The sequence below is a fragment of the Choloepus didactylus genome, chromosome 1 (genome assembly GCF_015220235.1).
Source record: "Choloepus didactylus isolate mChoDid1 chromosome 1, mChoDid1.pri, whole genome shotgun sequence".
NCBI lineage: Eukaryota > Metazoa > Chordata > Mammalia > Pilosa > Megalonychidae > Choloepus > Choloepus didactylus.
In genome coordinates, this window is record NC_051307.1 from 55435957 (window position 1) to 55443507 (window position 7551).

General features: G+C 37.3%; 2 pseudogenes; both read right to left on the reverse strand.

Annotated features, from left to right (window-relative positions):
* Nucleotides 1-224: 224 nt before the first annotated feature.
* LOC119510037 lies at nucleotides 225-4078 on the reverse strand (annotated as a pseudogene).
* Nucleotides 4079-4094: 16 nt separating this feature from the next.
* Nucleotides 4095-5622, reverse strand: LOC119510091 (annotated as a pseudogene).
* Between the last annotated feature and the right edge of the window lie 1929 nt (nucleotides 5623-7551).

A 7551-nucleotide genomic window follows, 5' to 3' on the forward strand; every position in this document is an offset into this window, starting at 1 on the left:
TTAATCCATCTTGCAGTGCCCTCTGAAAGGGTCACAGAAAGTTATGATCATATGAAAATATGATTCTTGATACAGAATCAAAAGTTATTTTCAACTTCTTTTGCTTTTATAAAGTCAAGTTCAACATAACAATACTTAAATGCACTTTTTTCTGTGATATAATTGGAACTCAGTGTTATTTCAAGTGAATTTGAGTCAATAGAGCCCCTGGTCTGAATTAGACTTTAAATCATACTGTAAACATATATTTGGTATAATTTATTGTTCATCATCCAGTTGCTCCAAAAGGGTCTTTCTGCATTTCTCTATTTCTCCTCTGCTCAGTTCACTGCCAGAAGTATCCCAATTACCAGAATCCTCTCCAGTCTTCTTAGGTGATTTGTGTTTGGTTCTGGTCTAGTTTTTCTAGTTCTGGTCTTTTATATCTTTCAGCCTTCTTTCTTATCTCCTCTCACTCAGCATCTCCCTCTGGAGAATCAGATTTATATCTCCTCTTCTTGCTTTTCTTTTTCTTCTTCTTCTACTTTTTTTTTTTTTTTTTTTTTGACTTATAACTTCTTTCAAGCTCCACACTAGAACAATGTTCTGAAGCAGAATGGGATTCTGATTGCTGCCATTTTTCTTTGAATGGCTATGGTCATCATCTGACTCTGCCCCCAATCGAGAGTGGGAAATTTTCATACGATGTTTCCTAGGTTTCTTAGAATGTTTCTTGCATTTTGAATGGTGAGGTTGACATTCATGCTCAGGCACATGCATAAAATCATTAAATATTTGTTTTCTTTTGGAACTCCAGAGTTATATCCTCAAATGCTGGCTCTTTTACAAATCTCTCCCAGATACCTTCCCAGACAGCATGCAATTCTATTGGAGGAGCAGCTTGCTTCAATGTAGTTGTTCTAGTTTGCTAATGCTGCAGAATGCAAAACACCAGAGATGGATAGGCTTTTATAAAACGGGGGTTTATTTCACTACACAGTTACAGTCTTAAGGCCACAAAGCATCCAAGGTAACACATCAGCAATCGGGTACCTTCACCGGAGGATGGCCAATGGCGTCCGGAAAACCTCTGCTAGCTAGGAAGGCAGCCAGCGTCCGCTCCAAAGCTCTGGCCTCAGAATGGCTTTCTCCCAGGACATTTCTCTCCAGCAAGCTTGCTCCTCCTCAAAACATCACTCACAGCTGCACTCTGTTCCCTCTCTCTGAGTCAGCTCATTTATATGGCTCCACTGATCAAGGCCCACCCCGAATGGGCAGGGCCATGCCTCCATGGGAACATCTCATCAAAATCATCACCCACAGCTGGCTGGGGCACATTCCAAGCAAATCTAACCAGCACCAAAACATCTGTCTGCCCCACAAGACCACAAAGATAATGGCATTTGGGGGACACAATACATTCAAACCGGCACATTCCACCCCCTGGACCCCAAAATGACATTATCTTTCCAAATACAAAATACATTCATTCCATCACAATATCACAAAAACTTAAATCATTTCAGGAACAAAAGTTAAGTACAAGATCCCATCAAAATCAATTATAGGCATGGCCAGTCCTAAGGCATAATTCTTCTCTAGCTGTGGATCTGTGAACTTAGAACAAGTTATGTGCTCCCAATATACAAAGGACAGACATTCATAGGATAAACATTTCCGTTGCCATAAGGAGAAACAGTAAGGAAAACAGGGTTAACAGGAGCAAAACAGTTCCTAAAACCCTCAGGACAAACTCCATTAAATTTCAAAGTCTGAGAGTCATTTACAGAACAATGTTGCATCCTTGGGGCTTGAGAGAGCGGGAGTCTAATGCTTCCTAAGTGCCTTTGTGGCAGCCCTTTTCTCTCCAAATGCTTGGGTGAGTTCTTCAACATTTCCACACATTGGGGAGACCACCTTCTCGGCCCCACCCTCCTCAAACATTGGGGCAGTACCTGGATTCCCTTCCATCTCCACGGCACACGCTCAACCCCTTCAGAACAGTGTGGTGGCAGCCAGGCTCCCCCCAATTCCCTGGGAATCTGCTCTGCCCTCCTTGGGACCTCAGATGGAAAACTCTTCCAGAGCATTGAGGCGGAAAGCCCGCCCTCGACCCCCAGGGCAAATTCACCCTTTCCATGCATGTGGGCTGCTCCGCTCTCCCAGCCCGAGACCTCTTGACTCCAGACCTCAACCTCCACGGCTCTGTCTTTGAAGAAATTTTTCCTTTCATTTTTTCCTTGTCTGTCTCCTCCAGTCCAGACTGGCAATGGCTCCGTCTATAAAGATCTCGCAAAAATTCTTTTGGCTTTGCAAGAAGCACGCAGGGGTCAAAGCCATCAGACAATAGGACTTTCCACAAATCCTTTCTGCTTAACTCCTTTTCCAATCTTGGATTGTACTGAAATAGCGGCTGGGTTCCATGTTTGGTTACATCCTCACATTGGGCTGTAGCTTCTGGGATTCCAACCCCTGGAAGCTCGTAATTTTCCAAGCCATCAGCTTCTGGTTTCTTTGAACCCAAGAGTTCAGTTCTAAGTTTATCTCTTTCTGCTCACATTTTACTATAAGCTTCAAGGAGAAGCCAGGTTACGTCCTCCACACGTAGTCTGGAGATCCCCTCAGCTAAGTATTCCAGGTTGTCGCTGTCAAATTCTTCTTTCCATCTGACACCAGGACTCAATTTTGCCAAATTCTCTGCCACTTTAAAACAAGGATCGCCTTTCTTCCAGCTTGCAACAACACATTCATCATTTCTGCCCAAGTCCTCATCAGAAGTATCTTTAGAGTCCATATTTCCACAAACAGTCTCTTCAAAGCAGTTTAGGCCTTTTCTATCAAGCTCCTCACAACTGTTCCAGAAACTCCCCATTATCCATTTAAAAAGCCATTCCAACATGTTTGGTATTTGCAAAGTCAGCAGCAAAAGCACCCCACTTCTCTGGTACCAAAATCTGTTCTAGTTTGCTAATGCTGCAGAATGCAAAACACCAGAGATGGATAGGCTTTTATAAAACGGGGATTTATTTCGCTACACAGTTACAGTCTTAAGGCCACAAAGCATCCAAGGTAACACATCAGCAATCGGGTACCTTCACCAGAGGATGGCCAATGGCATCCAGAAAACCTCTGCTAGCTAGGAAGGCAGCCGGCGTCCGCTCCAAAGCTCTGGCCTCAAAATGGCTTTCTCCCAGGACGTTTCTCTCCAGCAAGCTTGCTCCTCCTCAAAACATCACTCACAGCTGCACTTAGTTCCCTCTCTCTGAGTCAGCTCATTTATATGGCTCCACTGATCAAGGCCCACCCCGAATGGGCGGGGCCATGCCTCCATGGGAACATCTCATCAAAATCATCACCCACAGCTGGCTGGGGCACATTCCAAGCAAATCTAACCAGCACCAAAACATCTGTCTGCCCCACAAGACCACAAAGATAATGGCATTTGGGGGAAATAATACATTCAAACGGGCACAGTAGTCTTAAATGTAGATTCTTTTCATTTTATCTCATGAACCTCTTCTTTTTCTCTTTCACATTCCTGGGCTTCTGCATTTTCTATTAAACTATTGAAAGCCAATTAATATTTCCAGCATATGACATGTTTGATCTTTTGGTAAAACTGATTATTGCTACAAAATCTTCAAAAGTAGTATCTACTTTAACTATAAATCCTTTATCTTTTAGAATGTCTTGTATTGTCTCATCATGATAATGTGCTTTAAGATCTTCAACATAAAACTTGAAAAGATCAAGTGCAGTTGATCTAGGCTGACAAAGCATATTAGTAAATTTAACGTTGGAACTAATTGTTGGATACAATTCCATCCAAGATGTCCTAGAATGCAGTTATCCACATTCACACAATTCATCTAAAAATATCTGAAAAGATTCCCTATTTTTACATTGCCATCTTTTTCTCAGCAAACTTCTGTTTTTCTTCTTCTTCTTCCTTTTCTGAAGCCCAGAAGTGTTTTTCAAAGCAAATTAGTTCATCTTCTTTGTCCATATTCTGTAACTCCTCATCTTCTACAAAAGTCAGAATATCCATCGCATCCTGCGGGGCTTTAGACCAAGTAGTAGATTACATTACATTAGCCATGTTGTCAAGTGTGTTTTTAAAGGATTCCAAATTTCTCTCTCATGACCATTTACTTGTTCTTTTTCTTTTTTTTAAAGAAAGAACAAAACAGCTTCATAGATTTCAAGGCAAACACGTTCTGATAAGGCATTCCATACTTCCATCCCTCCAAAGATCTGCTTTTTTTTTTTTTTTTTTTTTGTATCTGGTTGAGGAAGTCATGTTTTTCATGGTTTTCAAGAAAACACTGAAAGGACTCCTTAGTCTCTTTGTAGTTTGATCTTGCTTCTTCTTTTTCTTCTTTCTCTTTAATGGACCTTATAACCATTAAAGGCCTGCTTTATTTCACTCAACTTTGCTAAAGCACTGTATCACAGATCATTAATGATCACTTTCATAGCTTGCTCCCATGAAGCATTGGATGGTATCTCTTTCAATGATTCCTTAAATGCCTGTTTTGTGCTCTTCTTTTGTGTATGTATATGTGTATGTGTATATGTATACATATATGTATATGTATACGTATATGTGTGTGTATATATATATATATATGTGTATATATATATATATATATATATATATATATATATATATTTCTTGTTGGTTTTCCTCCTCTTCTTGTTTGGGAGTAAAATCAATTGCAGTGTCCTGCTTAGCTGTTTCCTCTCCTGTAATACTGGGTGTTTCAACACTTTTCTCCTGAATAGTAAGGGTATTCATAAGTTGTGTGTGATTGCCAGTTGAAATAGTTGCTGTACTTTCCATCAGTAGCAACAATGGAAGTAATGCCAGGCTCAGGAACAACTGGAACAGTGCCACTGAAAGGATTAGAAGTAGAGGTGGAAACATTGGTATTGTTTGCTGCAGCAGCAATGGTAGTAGCCATAGCGCTCATTGTAGTCAGAATTTCTGTTGCAGGAACTGGGGCTGTTATGTTGTGGTAGATTCTTCCTGCCTCCTGCTTTGTTCGGCTTTGATCATTGCATGCAGGTTTGATTTTGTAATAAGGCTTCCAGCAGTGATGGTATTCTGGTATCCTTCAAGATCCTCAAGTTCTTAAGGTGTGGCCCAGCAGGATTCTTTTGTTTGAGAATTATAATAGTAAGGTTTTCCAGAGTCTAATTTTTACTCCTTTCACTGGCCTTTAGAGAACCACTGCTCAGCAGCTGTCTTAAGATCATCAGGTTTTCCCAGGTACACTGTTTTGTTTCAGTATTGTAGGTCCTTCTATCAGGTGATTTATGTTCAGTTTACATTGATTTCAGTAAGGCAGGTTGCATGGAATCCTGAGACATAGGAGACATAATTATTCCAAACATTACTGATGATGCTTTTAGGCATTTGTCCCATTGGTGACCCTCCCAAAGGGGACATAATTTGTGGCATCATCCCATGAGGTACAGGAGGCATATTGGCACTGTGAACCATGGGTGCATTCCCATGGGGGCATAATGCATGCCAGGGTGTCCCATCTTGAGGCCTCCACACTCAGCTCCTGCCCCAGCCTCATGGTTGAGCTCAGACTGCTTCAGATCAATCTCTGATTTATATTTTTCCCTCTCCATGGGAAAAAATTTTTAATTTCCTGTATTGTATCTTCATAGCACCATAACTGTCTTGAATTATTACTATTATTTTTTTTTAGTATTTAACTTTTTGTGTCTTCTTCTAATCAAATTTAAATTTCAGAAGACTAGGATCTTGTTTATATTACTGAATATGAATTCCAAACTCTTAGACAGTGTTTATAATATAGTATGCACTTATTGCAATGAATGGGTGGAAACATTATTGCTAATCCATTTGGAAAGTGTAAACTAGATTGTTGTCAGAAAAATCAGAAATAAATATATTGAAGAACAAACACATATATAATGCCACAATAATTTTTAGACAGTTTGATATTTAAATATAAAAATGAAAATCAAAATAAGCTGGAAAATATTGCTGAAAATAAATTCTCATATCCTACTTGTATTTTTTTTAATGAGAATAAAAAAGAACTATAAATGGGACACTTTTTTCCTGTTAGGTATATATTTTACAGGAAATATTTAGATAAAATAAAAAAGTGATTTAATAAATTATGCATTTTCTTAATTTATTACCTAAAAACCTATATTTCTCAAAATTTCTTAATGCCACTTTCAGCAGCATAATACTTAAAATGTGTAAATACTTACTGTAATTCAAATAGAGCATCACTTTCCTAAGACCAGTGGCATGTCCTTGAATACACAGTGAAAAAGAGACAATATTTCATGTACCATCATTCAAAAAAAATAAATCATAGAATCAGAGAGGGAGAAATTGCTTAAGTTAAAAGATAGAATTAAGTTTTGACCATGCATATACTTTAAAATTATTTGTATATGTATTAGAAAATTTGCATTTAAATGCAATTCAAATATTGAAAATAAACTCTGCAAGAGTACAAACAGTGGAAAAGCATAAATACTTAGTAAAAAATTGTTGATTAAAATCAGAATACTTTTTCAATTATTTTCTGACACAATACATGTTAGCAATACTTTTCTTCATTTGTTGTTTTACATAATTGGTAATGAATTTTTATTTTGAAAAGGCCTCTAATTATGGGGATGGTTTAAAATATAGATTGAACTCCACAACTCCACTTCTAGCCAATTTGTCTTCAAAAATTCGGGAAAATTTGGAAATTAAAATCAAATTTTGTTCTACAAAATACAAATTACTGAACAAATTAAGGATGAATAAGAAAAGTAAGATCTTTACAGAGATTTTGGACATAAGGCATTATCAGCCTCTACCTTCATTGTTACTTCTTCATGTTAAATAATAAGTAAAAAATTAATCAACTGGTTTATTTTTCTAGTATGTTTCATTAGGAATGGATATATTTTTTACTGCTTCCTAAGAAATCTTAGGCTCTAGCATTTATTGTTAGACACAATACATTATTCTTACTATAAGTCTCAATTTCATTATCAATAAACTGATCATAATATTTCATTATCTTTTTTCTAAATATTATCTAAAGCATTGCTAAAAAATATGCACACAAACTAGTCTCATGTGTATCACCTGGGATATTATTAAGAATACAGAATATCGTATCCTACAACAGACTCACTTCATTTTAACAAAATTCCTAGGTGATTCATGTACAAATTTAATTTTGAGAAGCACAGATTCAAAACATTTAAAACTATGACTTTTGTTATGTACTTATTAATAGAAGTCATTATAACATTTTAATTTTCAATGGAAAGAGATTTGTCCAAAGAGTTCCATAACAAATCTATTTTCTATTTGTGCCAAAGTCAACAGATACAAGTAATTAAAAAAAGTAAACTTGGGTATCCTTTCTTAATTAACATGACATTCAACTGGAGGGGCAGAAGTCATCATCCAAAAGGACTACTGGTTATCTTTAAGGCCAATTACAAATAAATCAATGATTTTATATTTTGAATTTAAATTCACATATTTGTGATATAAATATATATATAATG